We start from the raw sequence: 20,878 nt of genomic DNA on the forward strand, positions 1-20,878 counted from the left end.
CAATGTCACCACACTTGGAATTTTTTTCCCCGTTTTCCAGTACACTATATGGTAAAATCAATGGTGTTATTCAAAAGTACAACTTGTCCCTGGAAAAAAAGCTCTGACACGGCCATGTTGACGGAAAAATAAAAAATTTATGACTCTAGGAGAAAGGGGATCAAAAAACGAAGATGCAAAAAGCTGAAAATCTCAGTCGTGAAGGGGTTAATAAACATCAGAAGTCACACAGGGGAGAAACCTTTTCCATTTCAGAATGTTGGAAATGTTTGAACCGAATATTGTGTCTTTTTAAAGGGTTTGTCCACTACTAGGACAACCCCTTGTCATTCCTCCTTTTAGGCGTCGTTAAAATATAAACACTCACACTTCGCTCCCATTCCAACGCCATTCCAGCGGTGTCAGCATTTTCTTTCCCAGGATTCATGTGAGGTTGTTATATCTCACGAGCCCTGCGCCAAAACAGCGCCGGTTTCACTGTCCCCTGCCTTTGGACGTATTGAACATCAACCGTAACCCAGGACTGCTTCTGCTCTCTGACTTCCTCGTGATGTTCTATTTGTCCGATGGTCGGGACAGTGACACCAGCTCTGATTTGAGCACATGACATAATAACCTCACATGAGCCCCGGGAACGCAACTGCCGACACAGAACGATGCCGACAAGGGAGGGCTGTATAAGTGTTTTTATTTTTTATACGACCAAACATGAGGAATGAGAAGGGGTTGTTCAGGTAGTGGACAACCCTTATAAACCTCAAAAATCCCACACAGGGAGAAGTTATTATCATACCTAGTATGTGAAAAATGAATTACTGGAAAATAGTATTGTTGATTTGTTGACCATCAAAATTAACTCGGACGGGGAGAAGCTATATATGTTATTGAAAATTGTACAAAGTCATATAATACAGTCGTGTAATTAAATGAGAAAGTGAAATTACTTTAGAACTTACTGTAGTTTTTGGACTATAAGACACACTTTTGGCAAGAATTTTTTTTACTAATAAGTGAGTCCAGTCTTAGACTAGAGGAGGCAGCTTTCTGTGACATAGGAGAACGCTGAGACTGACGCTGACATTGTCCATCTTGATCGCTGATAGAACTGCACTCTCCTCCAGCCCCACACTTATCTAACTGATTGATGCAGAAGAGGAAGGAATCGGGACCTGCACAGAGGCTACACGTCCTGAGTGAGCAGCTTAATAACCTTCCACCCAACTAGCTCAAGGACCATTCAGATCATGTAACACTGTTTTACATATTTTCAAAAGTTGTCAGGTTCAGTTACGAAATGAGCCATTTCTTAACCCTTTATCGACATGTGCCATACTATTACGGACACATGTCGGGTCCCTCCCTTTGGTGCACGCTCCGGCACTTAGCCCGCACCTTTACGGGCACATGACAGCTGATTTGTACAGCTGTCATGTGCCCCTAAGAGTCACGGGTGGTTTCGCGATCCACCCGCGGCTGTTAACTAGGTAAATGCCGCTGTCAATCTCTTACAGCGGCATTTAACTTGCGCTTACCGGAAGCGCGTCACTAACCCCGGTCATCGGCGACCCTGTCACATGATCACGGGTCGCCGATGGGTTGGCATGACAACCCAAGGTCTTCAGGAGACCCCTGCAGTTGTCATTACCAGATTGCTATGAGCGCCACCCAGCGGTCGGTGCTCATAGCAAGTGAGCAATTTTGCTACATACAGGCGATCTGATGATGTCCTGTGTGTAGTACAGGCAATGAGACAATTGCAGCTTCTAGTCTCCCATGAAGACTATTGAAGCTTGCAAAAAGTAAAAAAATAATGTTTTTAAAAATATAAAAAAAATGAACGTTTAAATCGCCCCCATTTTGCCCCATTCAAAATAAAATATTAAAAAAAATCACACATACACATAATTGGTATCGCCACTTTCAGAATCACCCAATCTATCAATATACGAAAAATTAATCCGATCAGTAAACTGCGCAACGAAAAAAAAAAATTAAAACTCCAGAATTACATTTTTTTTGGTCGCCGCTACATTGCAATAAAATGCAATAACGGGTGATCAAAACATCGTACCTACCCCAAAATGGTATCAATAAAAACCTCAGCTTGGCACACAAAAAAATAAGCCTTCACCCGGCCCCAGATCCCAAAAAATGACGCTGTGGTTTTCGGATAATAGCGCCATTTTTTTTTTTTTTTTTTTTAACAATAACCTATTCATGATTGGTATCTATGAACTCATAATGACCTGGGGGATCATAAAGGCAGGTCAGTTTTAGTATTTAGTGAACATGGTAAAAAAAAAACACCCAAAAAACAGCTGTGGAATTGCACTTTATTTGCAATTTCACCGCACTTGGAATTATTTTTTTCCTATTTTCCAGTACACGATATGGTAAAACCAATGGTGTCGTACAAAAGTACAACTTGTCCTGCAAAAAATAATCCCTCACATGGCCATATTGACCAAAAAATAAAAAAAGTTATGGCTCTGGGAAGAAGGGGAGCAAAAACTGAGAATGGCCCGGTCATGAATGATTTTGGCCTCATGATTTCAAATCTGACAATGACATTTTTTTAGTTGTCTCTTGTCTCTATGATCTCAGAGTTTTCCTTTTACTGCTACATATAATTAATACATAAAAGTTTCAGTACTTTGAACCATTATTATTTTTGCAAATATAAAGATGCAAAATATTTTGTTATGCTAATTTTCTTTTATTTATTTAAAGGAAACTTGTACTCCTTCATCAGATCTTCTTTTACAATTATCCAACAATAATCTGTATATACCGTATTTTTCGATCTATAAGACGCACTTTGTTTTACCTCCAAACTTTTGGAGGAAAGTGGGAGGTGCGTGTTATAGTCCGATATAGATTATATATACACTGTGGTTGCGGGGGGAGCGGCAGCGGCTGAAGAGCAAGGCACAGGTGGCAGCAGCCGCCTGCTGTAGCCTACACTGTGCCTGCTACTAAAGAAAATGAATATTCACTGCTTCTCATGCCCATGGGCGTTGGAAGCAGTGAATATTCATTTCCCTTAATAGCGCGCACACTGTACCTGCAACTCTGCTCCTGGTATGCATGGCACCCTTCATCCCTCATCCTGGTATGTATGGCACCCCTCATCCCTCTTCCTGGTATGTGTGGCGCCCCTCACCCCTCATCCTGGTATGTATGGCCCCCCTTGTCCCTCTTCCTGGTATGTTTGGCACCCCTCATCCTGGTATGCTTCCCCCCCCCCCCATCCCTGTCACGCTGCACACAAAAAAAATAAACAATCATACTCCCCTCCTCTCTCCTCCAGCACTGCGTCGCGCTCTGCTGCCGACAATGATCTCACTGTGTGAGACGCGCATGGCGTCACTGCCATGCGCCCTCACACTGAGAGATGCTGTGCCGGAATAGTCACTGCCCCCCACGCCGGAACTATGGACGTGGGGAGCAGTGACCATTCTCTCACCTTAATGGCACGCACACTGTACCCACAGTGCGGCTCCTGATGCCGCTCTGTGTTCCCACTATTAAAGACCATAAATATTCACTACAACGATGGGAGTGGATTGTAGTGAATATTCATGGTCTTTAATAGCGGGCACACAGACAGCAGAGCAGCATCAGGAGCTGCGCTGCGGGTACAGTGTGCGCGCTATTAAGGAGAATGAGTGGTCACTGCTCCCCACGCACACAGTCCCGGCGTGGGGAGCAGTGACTATTCCGGCACAGCATCTCATAGTGTGAGGGTGCATGGCAGTTATGCCATGCGCGTTCACACAGTGAGATCCCTGTCAGCAGCAGAGCGGGACGCAGTTCTGGAGGAGAGAGGAGGTGAGTATGATTGTTTTTTTATTTTTTTTGTGTGCAGCGTGATGGGGGATCAAAGAGTGCAGAGTGCTATACATACCAGGAAGAGGGATGAAGGGTGCCATACATACCAGGATGGGGATGAGGGGTGCCATACATACCAGGAAGAGGGATGAGGGGGGGCTATACATGCCAGAATGAGAGATGAAGGGTGCCATACATACCAGGATGGGGATGGGGGGGGGATTCATACCAGGATGAAGTGTGCTATGCATACCAGGATAGGGATGAGGGGTACCATGCATACCAGGATAGGGATGAGGGGTGCCATGCATACCAGGATGGAAATGAGGGGTGCCATGCATACCAGGATGGGGATGGCGGCCACGTATAACAGGGAGGAGGGTGCCATATATACCAGGATGGGAGATATAGATACAGAATTGGGGGACATTACTCCTGTAACAGTGTGTGTCAACAGCAGACCCCCTCCCCCTTAACAGGGCATCATAACCACATTTTTTGATTAATTTTTTTTTTCTATTTTCCTCCTCTAAAACCTAGGTGCGTCTTATGGCCTGGTGCGTCTTATAGTCTGAAAAATCCGGTATGTTTCGAGGAGATCTTCCACCAACTCTTAATAGTTATCTGCTCTTGCGTTTCCCAAAAAATTAGTTACTACTATTGCAAATGCTACCCATGCAGCCTTTTCCTTGCCCTGCAACAAACCGAGAAATTCCTTATCATGAAGACGCTTACAAATCTGAGGTCCAATACTCTTTCCTTTATCTTTGCTTCACTTAACTTTGGAAATTTATCAATGAGATATATTAACTCTGCTGTTCTGTTCGGGTCTACTATACACTAATAATGTTCCGGTTATTTTTGACGGGACCTATTAAAGTCTTGATTTTTAGCTAATTTAAGTGTTTTATTTGAATACCTGTTGCATTATTATACTGTATGTGGACATGGTTGTTCATAAACAAATGAAAAATGAAATCAAACTTAATTGTTTTTTTTTTTGTATCAAAAAATGTTACATGGCCTGATTGCAATATTCATGCATATTGCACATTTGCACATAAAAAAAATATTCTTTATATAACTGTAAACTATAACTAATAACATCAAACTATATGTTAATATATTTAAAAAATAATAAAAATAAAGTTCAGTTTTTTCTATATAAAATGGTAAATAAGGTTCACGGTGCTAAATTTACTGTTTGCATTCGTCACAAGTATAATTTTACATGTCTTTTGCATAAGTACTTTGCACAACTGCAACATATCACATTTGTTTTGTGATTACTTGATGTTGGACAGAAGGCGCATCGTTTCCGTTTTAGGCTGGTTGCATTGCTGGTGGAGGCCGTGGGTATCGTAGCAGTGCCGGTGGAAGCCGTTGGTTCACTTTCTTTAGCATGCTGTTGTATCCTGTGCACAATGGCTGCCGCTCCATCATCTCTGGTTGTTACTTTTCTCTCTTCGATATATGGGCTAACCAGTGATTTTCCCAACTCCTCTATAAAAATATCTTCTTATAGTTTTTTATTCCAATTTGGGTGTTTTTCACGCTATAACACGAATGCCGACAGATCAAGAATGTTGTAAAAAACAACCATTAGCCACCGATTTGTTTTGCGTTTACAGGTGTAAGTGCCTATGAGTTGATCTAGAGCAGGGTTCCCCAACTCCAGTCCTCAAGGCCCACCAACAGGTCATGTTTTCAGGATTTCCTTAGTATTGCACAGGTGATAATTACATCACCTGCACAGGCAATAGTTACATCACCTGTGCAATACTAAGGAAATCCTGAAAACATGACCTGTTGGTGGGCCTTGAGGACTGGAGTTGGGGAACCCTGATCTAGAGTATCAACTGCCCCTTTTGTGGCATTGTAATGTACAATCATGTCCAGCTTTCTGTTGTCTCGATTACTGATTGCACTATCATGGTGCATTGTGCTCATCAGAATGACCTATTTGTGTTTTTTTGGAACGTAAGAAACTACTGTTGTATCCTTAGTAAAATAAAACATAGAGCTATAAACGTCTCTCTTACTGAGGATACCTTGGAAGAACCCCTCAAATGAGGAGAAGTCAATTAACCACAAGTTTCAGAACCGCATAATGAATATTTTAAAAATATCACATTTCAAATTCGGTCATTTTTGACCGAACAGAACAGCAGGGTTAATGCTTTTACATTTTTATCCTTTGCTTTTACAAAGTTCTTGATTAGGTCTAACCCTACATGCAATGGTGGTAACAATCTTTTGTGGGTCAACAAGTGCTGGATGCAGGACATTTTTAATCCCTGGCTGAAGCGAATGTCGGACAGGCCGGTCTCTTACTATAGTGATATTCTCTTGCATGACTATCCCACTCACACAGAAAGCAGCAGCACTTGTGTATCCAAATGAAGACCAAGTAAGAGGGCAACCACCTTGACGACATGTGAGAACAAGCAGATTATTATTATTATAGCGCCATTTATTCTATGGTGGTTTACCTATGAAAAAGGGGGTATACATAGCAAAAACAATTAAAATAATCTTGAACAAAAACGAGTCAGCAACTGGTACAGGAGGAGAGAGGACCCTGCCCGCGAGGGCTCACAATCTACAAAGGATCGATGAGCATACAGTAAGTGAGGGTAGAGCTGGTCGTGCAGCGGTATGGTATGGTAGCAGTGGTGGAGCAAGGTTACTGCAGGTTGTAGACTTGTCATAAGAGGTGAGTCTTCAGGCTCCTTTTGAGGGTTTCCACGGTAAGCGAGAGTCTGATTTGTTGGGGTAGAGAGTTCGAGAGTAGGGGGGATGCACTGGAGAAATCTTGTATTCAATTGTGGAAAAAAGAGGGGCGTAGAGGAGGAGATCTTCAGAAGAGTGGAGGTTGCATGCAGGTAAGTACTGGGAGACTAGGTCACAGATGTATGGAGGAGACAGGTTGTCAATGACTTTGTATGCCATGGTTAGGGTTTTGAACTGGAGTCTCTAGGCAATGGGGAGCCAGATACCGATTTTACAGAGAAGATAGGCCGGGGAATATGAAGGAGCCCTTGCCGAGCATCTAGCTATTTATCCAATGTAGTACCTGAAGATCAACCTAAAAATTGCCATACATCTACCGAATAACTTGCTGAGTGTGGAGGTACTTTGCTCCAGGGAAAGAAAATGACCAGGGAAAGCCACCAGAAGACGGTGGGAGAAGCAGGCTCTCAGCTTCAAGAAGATACCATGGTTGTCACACTGGAGACAGATTGAGCAAGGGAGACTAGGAGGAAGGAAGTGGTGACCAGGCTGGAGCGATTTTCCCACACAGAATCACAGGTCTCAGCAGGTGACGGTGGCCTTCATATAACAGCTAACCCACAGCTGTGCACAGGATTCGGAGCGGTGGAGTCTTGTGAGGAGGAGATAGAAGAGGCAGCCTCAGTAATGGAGGGGTGAAAAGTCAGCGAAACTGCATGTGGCACAGTATTCTCTGCCCTACAGCCTAATCTGCACCAAGGGAACATACAGGTACCTGAGGAACCTACTTTAAAAGAAGTTTTCATGGCAGTGGTACATTGTAAATCCTCTCTATCTGCTTTGAATATACAGTTTGGTGGTCTTAAAGATGAGATAACAGGTATACGTCACAAACTGCAGAAAACAGAGCAGGGGAAGTGGAAGGCAGAGTCAGCTCCATTGTGGATCAGCTAGATGATACAAGGAATGAGAGCAGGCGTGCAGCACAACAAATATCAGCACAGCTGGCGAAAACAGATGACCTTGAAAGTAGGTCAAGGCTCAATAAAATACGACTTCTTGGTGTGCCTGAAAAAATAGAAGGCTCCTCTCTTACTGAATTCTTTGAAGACTGGCTGAAATTAAAAATCAGGCCTAAAACCTTAACCTCCTATAGGTTGTAGAACGAGTTTATAGGATGCCAACCCAACCTCTGCCTCCAGGGCCTCCACCAAGACCTGTGCTGGCTAAAATTTTACACTACCGGGACAGAGATATTATCCTGCGACAGGCAAGGGATCAACCAGATCTAACGATTAATGGATCCAAAATCTCAATCTTTCCAGATTACTCTATAGAAGTGCAGAAACAAAGAGACAGATTCCTTTATAACAAAAAGCTCTCCCTTGACCCATCCCCCATGTCTAGCGATCGCTCCATATCACTTCTCCCCTATGCCTCAAAACTACTGGAACAACACGTCCATTCTGAGCTGTCCTCCCACCTCTCCTCCTGCTCCCTCTTTGACCGCCTACAATCAGGTTTCCGATCACACCATTCTACTGAAACTGCACTGACTAAAGTCACCAACGATCTACTAACCGCCAAATCTAAGCGACACTACTCTGTCCTCCTCCTCCTAGACCTGTCATCTGCCTTTGATACAGTGGACCATTCCCTCTTACTCCAGACGCTCTCATCTCTCGGCATCACAGACTTGGTCCTATCCTGGATCTCCTCATACCTAACAGACCGGACATTCAGTGTCTCCCACTCACACACCACCTCCTCATCTCGCCCCCTATCTGTCGGTGTCCCCCAAGGTTCAGTTCTAGGACCCCCTGCTCTTCTCCATCTACACCTTAGGCCTGGGACAGCTCATAGAGTCTCATGGCTTTCATTATCACCTCTATGCTGATGACACACAGATCTACCTCTCTGGACCCGATATCACCTCCTTATTAACCAAAATCCCACAATGTCTGTCTGCTATTTCATCCTTCTTCTCTGCCAGATTTCTAAAACTTAACATGGACAAAACAGAATTCATCATCTTTCCGCCATGTCATTCAACCCTCCCAACTGACCTATCTATCAACGTCAATGGCTGCCCACTCTCCCCAGTCCCTCAAGCTCGCTGCTTTGGGGTAACTCTGGACTCGGAACTCTCCTTCAAACCACATATCCAAGCCCTTTCCACTTCCTGCCGACTCCAACTCAAAAATATCTCCCGGATCCGCACATTCCTAAACCATGAATCTGCAAAAACACTAGTGCACGCCCTCATCATCTCCCGCCTTGACTACTGTAACCTCCTGCTCTGTGGCCTCCCCTTTAACACTCTCGCACCCCTCCAATCTATCCTAAACTCTGCTGCTCGACTAATCAACCTGTCCCCCCGCTATTCCCCGGCCTCTCCTCTCTGTCAATCTCTTCACTGGCTCCCCATTGCTCAGAGACTCCAGTTCAAAACCCTAACCATGACATACAAAGCCATTCACAACCTGTCTCCTCCATATATCTCCGACCTAGTCTCCCGGTACATACCTGCACGCAACCTCCGATCCTCACAAGATCTCCTGCTCTACTCCCCTCTTATCTCCTCCTCCCACAACCGTATACAAGATTTCTCCCGTGCTTCCGCCCTACTCTGGAACTCTCTACCCCAACGTATCAGACTCTCGCCTACCGTGGAAACCTTCAAAAGGAACCTGAAGACCCACCTCTTCCAACAAGCCTATAACCTGCAGTAACCACCGCTCCACCATACCGCTGCACGACCAGCTCTACCCTCACCTACTGTATCCTCACCCATCCCTCGTAGATTGTGAGCCCTCGCGGGCAGGGTCCTCGCCCCACCATACCGCTGCATGACCAGCTCTACCTCAACCTACTGTATCCTCACCCATCCCTTGTAGATTGTGAGCCCTCGCGGGCAGGGACCTCGCTCCTCCTGTACCAGTCGCTGTCACATTGTGTTCAAGATTATTGTAATCGTTCTTGTATTATACCCCTTTTTCGCATGTAAAGCGCCATGGAATAAATGGCGCTATAATAATAATAAATAATAATAATAATAACAAAAAACATCTGAGAGATCTGCACGTTCCATATTCAGTGATATTCCCTGGCAAGTTAAGGGTGGTAGCCGGAGGTACTGTGCACTTTATTCAAGATTCAAAAGAAGCCCTTCACAGGCTGGATATGAATGAGAGGGAAATACACCAGGATCAAATTTGAAGATCCTGTGGTACAAACCCTAATTCTAGAAAAACTCTGTGATCCGTGAGTGTATGGGAAGAATTGTGTCCCTGCTTGATGGACAGTTCTTTACTAATGTATTTTTCTTCGGTTTCTATTATGATTATATCGCAGGTTTTATGCCTAGTTTGAGTTAAATTATCCCCCAAGGAGACTTAAGTTCTAGGCGGGATTCTCCCATACGTTCAACAGTGACTGAGCCGCCATTTTTTCTACTTTAAAAGCAACAGCTATGGAAATACTTCGCCCAGTCTCTCACCTGGAGAAAGGTGTTTTATATCTGTCTGTTACAGTTGGGGCATTATCAGGGAGGGGCTTTCTCTTTTTTTTGGGGGGTATGTTTTTTTATTATCGATTAATCTTGTAATATGCGCTTAACTAGCTATGTAAAACGGAAATGCTCTGCTGATAGGATATTGGAAAAAACTTATATCTTCTACATAATCTCGGGGAGTCAGTATATTAGTACACCCTAGTGCACAATGTGAGCGTCTTACAGTGGTAATAGATCCAGAGGGTCATGTTTGTTCTGTAAGTTATTACTAAATCTCTATTAATAATCTCTATCTACATACCACCACCATATTCCAGGATAATCATACATAAAATCCTCACTATTATTACCGACTTCTCACAAATCCCCTATATTATAATAGGGGGCTGTAATAATATACTGGACTCTCACTGGGATAGAGGGAGGCATGAAGCTAAGAGGGTAGAAGGCAATTGTGCCCCTCTTGGTCACTTACTTAAAGGGGTTGTGCCAGGACACACATTTTGCGGTTAAAAGTTTCTAAACAGGTATAAATGTTCAAAAAAAATGTTTAAAGTGATTAAGTTGAATAATAAACACTTTTTTTCTGTGTTCTCTGCTTCACTTGCGTCATCTTCATGTAGTGAATAGGAGAGATTGGATAGGATCACTTGTTTCCCAATTATCAACTTTTTTTTTAAAGAGGCCATCAATCACCCAACGATCAAGTAAAATCTATCATCAGGTGAAATAATTCTTAAGGTTGCTGAAAAATCAGCGCTCTCAGGCCCCATACACATTAGGCCTCCTTCACATGTCAGTGTTTCCAGGACGCGTGATGACAGTTTTCACTAGTACCGGAGACACCTATACATTCACACCCTTTATAATCTATGGGGCTACGCACATGTCCGTGTGTTCACACGACCCACACGTATACATGTCCGTTTTTGTCTGGCATGACGGACGTCATTACGTCCCGCATACATGCACACGGAATGACAAAGTGTGATATCCGTGTGACGCGCATCGGAATAGAATGCGGAATAGAAATGACAGATGTTTAGGTGTTAGATGTGCAAAGATATTTAGATGGCTAGATAGATATCTGTGAGATGTCTAATTAGTGTCTTACGTGTATTGTTTACTTCACTGGTTAATAGATAATTGAAAAAAATGACATAGGGTCAGCCATATTTTTGATAACCAGCAAAGGTAAAGCAGCGGGCTGATATTATCAGGCTTGGAATGTCAATGACTATTATGTCCCGTCCAGCCTAAAATTACCAGCCTGCAGCCGCCCCAGAATTGGCGCTCCCGATACCTTGGTGCGGTGGCAATTGGGGTAATGGTAGTTGGGGTTGATGACAGCTGTGATTTGGAAACAAAAGAAAGAAACACCTATAATTGGATCCTATAAATAGGGCCATAAAGTATATATCATAGAAAGGCACCAAGAGAGAAAACACTACACACGTAGGCCGATGTGAAATATAAAAATAAAAAACATTTAATTAATAAAATCACATTACTCAGTACTTAATACAACTACGCCCCATAACAATTAAATGAGAGGTCTGCTAAGTAATACGGTATACCACTGGTGGGGATATAGAGAGTTGTAACACAAACGTTTCCCAATCGTGCCTAGATAGTAGGCATACCTATGTTGGGTCTCATAAAAAAGTGTTATTAGATCATTACCTTATAAGTTTTTAAATGTAAAGGCATCCACCACACCCTGTGACTGCTGTGATTTGTCCAAAATCAAATCTGCCATCAAATTCTGGGGTTAGTAATGGAGGGGTGTCTATCAGACACCCCCAATAGTAACTCGATAATGAAAAAAAAACACAGAGAAATAAACACTTTATTTGAATAAATACTCCCCCACACTATACCCTGTTCACCAATTTATTGAAAAGAAAATCCCATGTAGGTCCGCAGTAATCCCACAAATCCGAAGTAGTCCACAAAAGGAACCTGAAAGACACAAAAAGACAGAAATGAAAACAATAGACAGTCCCTCTTTCACCAATTTATTACTCAAAATGTTGCCACGCAGGCCCTATATAGTCCACGTTTCTTGAATCAGTCTCCGGCGTCTATGAATAGTAAAGTGATCGCTACTCACAGGCTCCGGGTACTGACTACGACCATTAGAGCCTCCGGGTCTCACTGACTGCGGCGGGAGCCAGCGAGGATTAGGAGTATTGACATGACTCCCGGCACCTGTGAATAGCGGTCACTTTACCACTATCCACAGACGCCGGAGACTGATTCGAGAAACGTGGACTACATCGGACTTATGTGGCAACATTTTGGGAATAAATTGGTGAACGAGGGACTGTCTATTATTTTTATTTCTGTCTTTTTATATCTTTCGGGTTCTTTTTCTGGACTACTTCGAATTCGTTGGCTTCCTGCAGACTTGCATGGGATTTTTGTTTTTCAATAAATTGGTTAACGAGGGTTAGTGTGGGGGAGTTCTTATTCAAATATAATGTGTTTTTTTTTTCTGTGTGTTTTTTATTTTTTATTACCGGGTTATTAATGTGTGTCTGATAGATGCCTCTCCATTACTAACTCCAGGGCTTGATGGCAGATGTGATTTTTGATAAATCACAACTATCATCAACAACAACTACCATTACCCCGATTGCCACCACACCAGGGCAATCGGGAAGAGCCAGGCAAAGAGCTAGAATTGGGGCATCTCATGTGATGCGACAATTTTAGGGTGGCTGTGGGCTGGTATTTTTAGGCAGGGGAGGGCAAAATAACAGTGAACCTTCCCAGCCTGATAATCTAAACCCCCTGCTGTCTGCTTTACCTTGACTGGTTATCAAGAATAGGAGGGACCCCATGTCATTTTTTTTTTTCATTTGTGAGAATCATGTGAAAATTCAGCTGCGTGAAAGCCTGAACAAACATTAATCATGGAAACGTACCCTAACAGCTGCAAAACATGCAGGGCGGAAACTCAAACATGACGCTCGAGCAAATGCAATACTTGATTGAATAACGAACGTACCCAAGCACCCCGATGCTCGATGGAGTATTGAGCATTGGCAAGCACGCTCGTTCATCACTAGTTGGGATTTTAAAAAAAATAAAAAATAGTGGGCACTTTTTTAAACTTGGGAAAACTCTCCCAGCAAGTCTGTGTCTGGTGTCACAGAATTTTAAGTGAAAGAAAAGGCAAGGCTAGGGAGCAGTGGAAGGACATAGAAGGAGAGGGGGAGCCATGGATGGAGAGCTGAGAAGCTGAGGAGCTGTGGCAGGAGAGGCTGGGAGCAGAATCAGTGAAGCAGTCAGTAAGTGCCCTGTTTTCTCAGTCGCTGCTGCCGGTGCAGAGAGCAACAGTTGTGATGAGTTTGTCATCTGATTGCTGCTCTCCGCATAGACAGAAGCTGAGATGATAAAGCGATCAGTGTAATGAGCTTTGTCATCTCTGCCCTTCCCTGCGCAGGAAGCATCAAACCAGATGACAAACACATCATAACTTTTGCTATCTGCATTGGCAGAGCTCTTACTGATTGCTCCACTGAGGGGGGAAAGCAATGTCAAGTAAAGTAGACAGCAGGAGACATGAGAGTGGTCTATTTCAAGTGTTTATTTCTGTTAATGTTGATGATTATGGCTTACAACCAAAGAAAACACAAAAGTCATTATCTCAGAAAATTTAAATAATTAACAAAAAACACCTGCAAAGGCTTCCTAAGTGTTTAAAAAGATCCTTTAGTCTGTTTCAGTAGGTTCCACAATAATGGGGAAGACTGCTGACTTAACAGATGTCCAGAAGGCAGTCATTGACACACTCCACTCGGTCCCAGAGTTCCAATTTTCATTTGGAAATCAAGGTCCCAGAGTCTGGAGGAAGAGTGGAGAGGCCACAATCCAAGCTGCTTGAGGTCTAGTGTGAAGTTTCCACAATCAGTGATGGTTTGGGGAGCCATGTCATCTGCTGGTGGAGGTCCACTGTGTTTTATCAAGACCAAAGTCAGCGCAGCCGTCTACCAGGAAATTTTAGAGCACTTCATGCTTCCCTCTGCCAACAATCTTTTTGGAGATGGAAATTTCATTCTCCAGCAGGACTTGGCACCTGTCCACGCTGCCAAAAGTACCAATACCTGGTTTATAAACAACAGTATAGAGAGACTCTACTCTACTAGCCACCATGGATGTGAGTCTCTCTACTCCAACATTCCTCATGAGGATGGGATTGCAGCATGCAAACATTTCCTACAAAAAAACAATCTGGCCAAAGAACCAACTCTGCAATTCATCAGGTTTGTGCTCCATCACAATTATTTCTCCTTTGGGAATAATTTATACCAACAATGAATGGGCAGCGCCATGGGAAGCAAAATGTCCCCACAATATGCTAACCTATTTATGGCTAAACTAGAGGAGGAGTTTTTGTCATCTTGCTTTATTAAACCCCTCGCATACTTCCGCTACATTGATGATCTGCTAATAATCTGGACAGACTCAAAAGATGATCTGCTGACCTTTCACGATAACTTCAACAGGTTCCACCCAAGCATCAAGCTCACCCTCAACTTCTCAAAATCCCAAATACATTTTCTAGACATGACCATATACAGTACATCAAAGACAACACCATACAAACATCAATTTACCATAAGCCCGGTCGTCCGGCATATCTTAGATGGAACAGCTTTCATCCAAGACACAAAAAAGAATCCATCATCTACAGTCAAGCTCTGAGGCACATTCAAATCTGTTCAGACAGTAAGGACAGAAAACTGCAGCTGCTATCACTGAGGAATACATTCCTACAACAAGGATATCATCCACTGGTAATAGATGAACAGATTCACAGAGCTACAAGGATACCAAGAAGTCTTGAAGAAGTCTTGAGTTACAGACAAAGGGAGGACAACAACAGGGTACCCCTGGTGGTCACATACAACCCCCACATGAACATCCTAAGGAAAATTGGTGCTGATCAACAAATTAAATTCCACAGAGAGCACGAACTGAAAGAAATAATCCCAGAACTACCACTTCTCTCCTACAAACAGCCCCCTGACATAAGGAATCTCCTTATCATAAGTGTCCTCTCATCACCATCGGTGACGGGCACATTCCCATGTAAAAACAAAAAAATGCAAAACTTGTACCCACTGTGACAAAGTCACTGGTATAGTGCTGGAGGGGAGATATGTTTCCCTGAAACTGTTAGCCTCAGTGAACAAAAACCATTACATTTCCTCCAGCATGTTATTTGTTGAGAAGGGTTAACTTTATAGTAAAAGGGAGTGTTTTTTATGAATGACTATTGTGAAAGGTGGGAGGTCATTCACCATATCTCTCCACCTCAGGGTGTGGTCTGGGGGAGTATAAATACTCAGCCAGCTGAGGCATTCAGAGTTCAATATCTGGAGAAGTAAGCTCCAGAAGGGAGCTTGTGTTTGTTCCTGAACCCTGGGAAGTTGCTGAACTCCCAGCAGGCGAAGCCCTACTACTACAAGTACTGCGTTCTTTGTGTTACCATTTTTGCTTTTGATTTCCTGTTTTGCCCAGCAGGCTGTGTTTATTTTCACAGACTTAAGGTTGGTTTATGCTGTTATAATAAGTCAACGAAATATTTAAAGAGACGGTGTACCTGTGTGTACCTCTGTGTACCACCACATATTACCATCAAATACAGTCTGTATACCAAACACAAATCAGGACTACAAAATCATGGATGTCATTTCATGTACATCCTCCAATGTGGTCTACATTATACAATGTACAAGGTGCCCCGAAGGAGTTTATATTGGAGAAACTATGGAAAAACTGCAAACGAGAATGAATTTACACAGACACACAATTAAGAATGAACTTAGACACGCCTGTGGGAAAACTATTCTCTGGTCCGGGACACTGTATGACAGATCGAAAAGTCTTAATACTGAAAGGTCATTTCAAGAACGGCAGGGAGAGAAAAATCTGGGAATTTAAGTTGATAAGGATGTTCAATTACTTGTCAACAGGACTCAATCTAACACCTGGATTTATGACTCACTACATGGACACAGTTTCACACCTCCAGATAATTAAACATCTCCATGGCCTCTCCATTTGCAACAAAAACCCTAATTTGATCTCCTTGACTCTTCAGTAGGAGGCATCACCCCTTAAACCTCATTAACAAATGTGGTTGTTGTAACATCTCTTAAATGTTGTGCCTAGTGTCTTATGAACTCATTTGTAATATTGCCTGAAGAAGGGGCCTCTGTGCTCTGAAAGCTTGCATATTTTTTTTTTTCTGGTTAGCCAATAAAGGTATAACTCTGAGAATACTTTTGTCATTTTTGGGCATAAAAGTATTTACATCAATATACAGGTGCATCTCCCAAAATCAGAATATCATCAAAAAGTTAACTTATTTAAGTTCTTCATTCCAAAAAGTGAAACTCATATATTATACAGAGTCATTACAAACAAGAGTGATCTATTTCACGTGTTTATTTCTGTTAATGTTGATGATTAGTTTCCCTTAGTTGTTTCAGTAGGCTCCACAATCATGGGGAAGACTGCTGACCTGACAGATGTCCAGTAGGCAGTCATTGACACACTCCACAAGGTCCAATATTCATTTGGAAATCAAGGTCCCAGAGTCTGGAGTAAGAGTGGAGAGGTCACAATCCAAGCTGCTTGAGGTCTAGTGTGAATTTTCCACAATCAGTGATGGTTTGGGGAGCAATGTCATCGTCTGCTGTAGGTCCACTGGGTATAATCAAGACCAAAGTCAGCGCAGCCGTCTACCAGGACATTTTAAAACACTTCATGCTTCCCTCTGCCAACAAGCTTTTTGCAGATTGAAAGTTCATTCTCCAGCAGGACTTGGCCCCTGTCCACATGGCCAAAAGTACCAATACCTGGTTTAAAAACAACAGTATCACTGTACTTGATTGGCAGCAAACTCACCTGATCTTAACCCCATAGAGAATCGATGGGGTATTGTCAAGAGGAAGATGAGAGACACCAGACCCAACAATGCAGACAAGCTGAAGGCTGTTATCAAAGCAACCTGGGCTTCCAAAACACCTCAGCAGTGCCACAGGCTGATCGCCTCCATGCCACGCCAGATTGATGCAGTAATTGATGCAAAAGGAGCCCCGACCAAGTACTGAGTGCATTTACTGAACATACAAGTCTGTAGGCCAACATTTCAGATTTTAAAAACATTTTTCAAGCTGTTGTTATAAAGTATTCTAATTTACTGAGATAATAACTTTTGTGTTTTCATTGGTTATAAGCCATAATCATCAACATTAACAGAAATAAAGACTTGAAATAGATCACTCTGTTTGTAATGACTAATTTAGTGAGATGCACGTGTAATTGATGGAGAAAGGTTGAACTTGAAGGACCTAAGTCATTTTTAAACCTATGTAACATCATCATGTTTCCGTATGGTGACCTCCACCCCAGGACATTCAGAACTCATCTCAGAAAATTCAGAAATGAAAACCATAATTACAAAAAACAGTGAGGTTTCGGTGGACTTGTTGATCCGACTGTTAAAGGCGAAGTCAGCAAGAGGTAAGAATGAAGGCGAGTCCTCCTGCTGCGCCGCACCAAAACACCCTAAAGTTTGGTCCAAAGATTGATTTATCCTTTCTGTCTGACCGTTGGGTGGTAGGGAGAGGAAAATGACAAGTCAATACCCAGTTTTGCACGAAAAGCTCTCCAGAATTTGAAGACAAATTGCACTCCTCTACCAAACACAATGTTAAGAGGAATTCCATGCAATCTCACAACATGACAAATAAACAAAGGTAAGTCTGACAAAAGGAACAAAATGAGTCAGTTTACTGAATCGGTCAACCACCAGCCAAATAACAGTCTTTCCACCAAACAGAGGCAAATCCATGATGAAATCCATGGACAGATGAGTCCACTGTCTTTCTGGAATTGGCAATGGAGCCAATACACCGGCCGGCCGGTTATGACAGACTTTAGCATGTGCACAAACTTCACAAGCAGATACAAAATCTTTAATATCAGTATTTATAGACGGCCACCAAAAAGCCTAGTAATAGCTTTCCACATAGCTGTGACCCCAGGATGACCACTCAAGATGGAATCATGAAACTCCTGCAACAGACGCAATCTTAGGCACACAAGTACAAATAATTTGGATGCAGGAGTTAGACGTTTACCTGATTTAACATACGCTAAATTCTTCTGGTCAGTGACCACATTGACTTGATGAACTGCCCGCTCGAAAAAATGTCTTCAAACCTTAAAGGCTAATTTAACAGCGAGTAACTCACAATTCCCAACAGCATAATTTCTTTTAGTAGATGAAAAAAATTTTGAGAAAAGGTACATGACCGCAAATTGGTCAAGTTTTGGAACCCTACGATAAAACGGCCCCTTCCCCGACCTCCGAAGCATCCACCTCCACAATGAATGGTTTTTGAAGATTGGGTTGGATTAGAACAGGAGCAGATGTAAAACATTCAATTATTCAAAAGCCTCCACGTGGCCAAATCTTGAGATCTGCCCCGTACATGTGAGGTCAGTAAGAGGTTCAGCAATCTGAGAAAACCCCTAATGAATTTCCTATAATAGTTGGCGAATCCTACAAAACGTTGCAATACTTTCAGGTCACTAGGTTGGACACAATCTACTATGGCTTTCACCTTCCCAGGATACATCTTAAACTAATCAGCCGATAAAATGAACCCCACAAATGAAATTTCCTGAACAGGAAAAACACATTTCTCAATTTTAGCAAGTAAAGAATTCTCCCTCAACCTTTCTAATACATGTTCCTGGTGAGAATCCCAATCAGATGAAAAAAATACCATATTTTTCGGACTACTATAAGACACACTTTTTTCCTCCAAAGTTTCGGAGGAAAGTGGGGAGTGCATCTTTTATAGTCCGGATGAACCTTATGGTTGTGGCTTTGAATGGGGGGGTGCGGCAGTGATGGAGGATCGGGTCACAGAAAGGCAGGAAGTTGTCAGCTGCAGCTAACACTGTGCCCACTATTAAAGGAAATGAATATTCACTGCTCTCCACTCCCATAGTCCTGGGCATGGAGAGCACTGAATATTGCAGCTGATCTCGGAGTGTGAGGGAGCATGGCAGTGACGTCATGTGCTGCTTACACGCTGAGGTCAGCTGCTGGCAGCAGAACAGGACACAGCGCTGGAGCAGAGGGAAGGTGAGCCCCCATCATGTGTGCAGCATGATGGGGGCTATATATAACAGTATGGGGATGAGGGATCCCTATATACCAGGATGGGGAGGAGGGAGCCATGCATACCTAGGTGGGGATGAGTGAACCATATATACCAAGATGGGGATGAGGGGGTCGTGCATATGAGGATGAGGGAGCCATGCATACCAGGTTAGGGATGAGGAGGCCATGCATACCAGGGTGAAAATTAGGGAGCCATGCATACCAGGATGGGGATGAGGGGGCCATGAATACCAGAATGGGGATGAGGTGGTCATGCATACCAGGATTAGGATGGGTGCCAAGTATACCAGGATGGGGATGTGGGGGCCATGCATACCGGGATGGTATGTATGAGATCGCCAAGATGATTATCTATAAAATAATGGCAGTCTCACATTCGAAGCAGTAGTGGATGGTGAGCTATGGAGTCTGAAAGTCAAAAGTTCAAAATATTGTTACCCTTTCGCTCATCACTGTATGTCCCCCAATCCAGGTATAAATCCTGTTGGTGCATTGGAGAATCCAAATGGCAGAACAAGATTATTGAATAAACCCTCAGATGTTAAAGACCCCGTTTTCTACTCATCACCCTTCTTGGTGCAAATCAAATTGTAATAAGCCCCTCTAAGGTCAAGGATAGAAAACCATTTACCCTCAAAGGCTGATTATAGTTATGGCTCCGCTCCGTACACCTCGTACACATGCAGCTCCGCTCCGTACACCTGGTAAACATGCGGCTCCATACACCTCGCACACACGCGGCTCTGCTCCGTACACCTCGCACACGCGGCTCCATACACCTCGCACACACGCGGCTCTGCTCCATACACCTCGCACACACGCGGCTCTGCTCCGTACACCTCGCACACACGCGGCTCTGCTCCGTACACCTCGCACACACGCGGCTCCGCTCCGTACACCTCGTACACACACGGCACCTTGTACACACGCAGCTCCGCTCCGTACACCTCGTACATGCGCGGCTCCGCTCCGTACACCTCGTATACACGCGGCTTAGCTCCGTACACCTCGTACACACGCGGCTCTGCTCCGTACACCTCGTACACACGCGGCTCCGCTCCGTACACCTCGTACACACGCGGATCCGCTCCGTACACCTCGTACATGCGCGGCTCCGCTCCGTACACCTCGTACACACGCGGCTCTGCTCCGTACACCTCGTATACACGCGGCTTAGCTCCGTACACCTCGTACATGCGCGGCTCCGCTCCGTACACCTCGTACACACGCGGCTCTGCTCCGTACACCTCGTACACGCGCGGCTCCGCTCCGTACACCTCGTACACGCTCGGCTCCGCTCCGCACACCTCGTACACGCGCGGCTCCGCTCCGCACACCTCGTACACGCACGGCTCCGCTCCGCACACCTCGTACACGCACGGCTCCGCTCCGCACACCTCGTACACGCGCGGCTCTGCTCCGTACACCTCGTACACGCACGGCTCCGCTCCGCACACCTCGTACACGCGCGGCTCCGCTCATTACACCTCGTACACACGCGGCTCTGCTCCGTACACCTCGTACACACGCGGCTCTGCTACATCCACACTGTAAACCCCTCCTGACCCCACACATAAACTTCA

At 44.0% G+C, this 20,878-nt stretch overlaps 1 protein-coding gene across 1 annotated transcript in view; it reads left to right on the top strand.

Moving 5' to 3' along the window:
* Positions 1 to 20,878, top strand: part of LOC141204943 (uncharacterized) — a 175,186-nt gene that overhangs the window by 132,071 nt on the left and 22,237 nt on the right. The gene's annotated exons all lie outside the window — the stretch shown is intronic.

Source organism: Phyllobates terribilis, unplaced genomic scaffold, assembly GCF_046119375.1.
Source record: "Phyllobates terribilis strain yellow unplaced genomic scaffold, ASM4611937v1 Scaffold_136__1_contigs__length_4911898, whole genome shotgun sequence".
NCBI lineage: Eukaryota > Metazoa > Chordata > Amphibia > Anura > Dendrobatidae > Phyllobates > Phyllobates terribilis.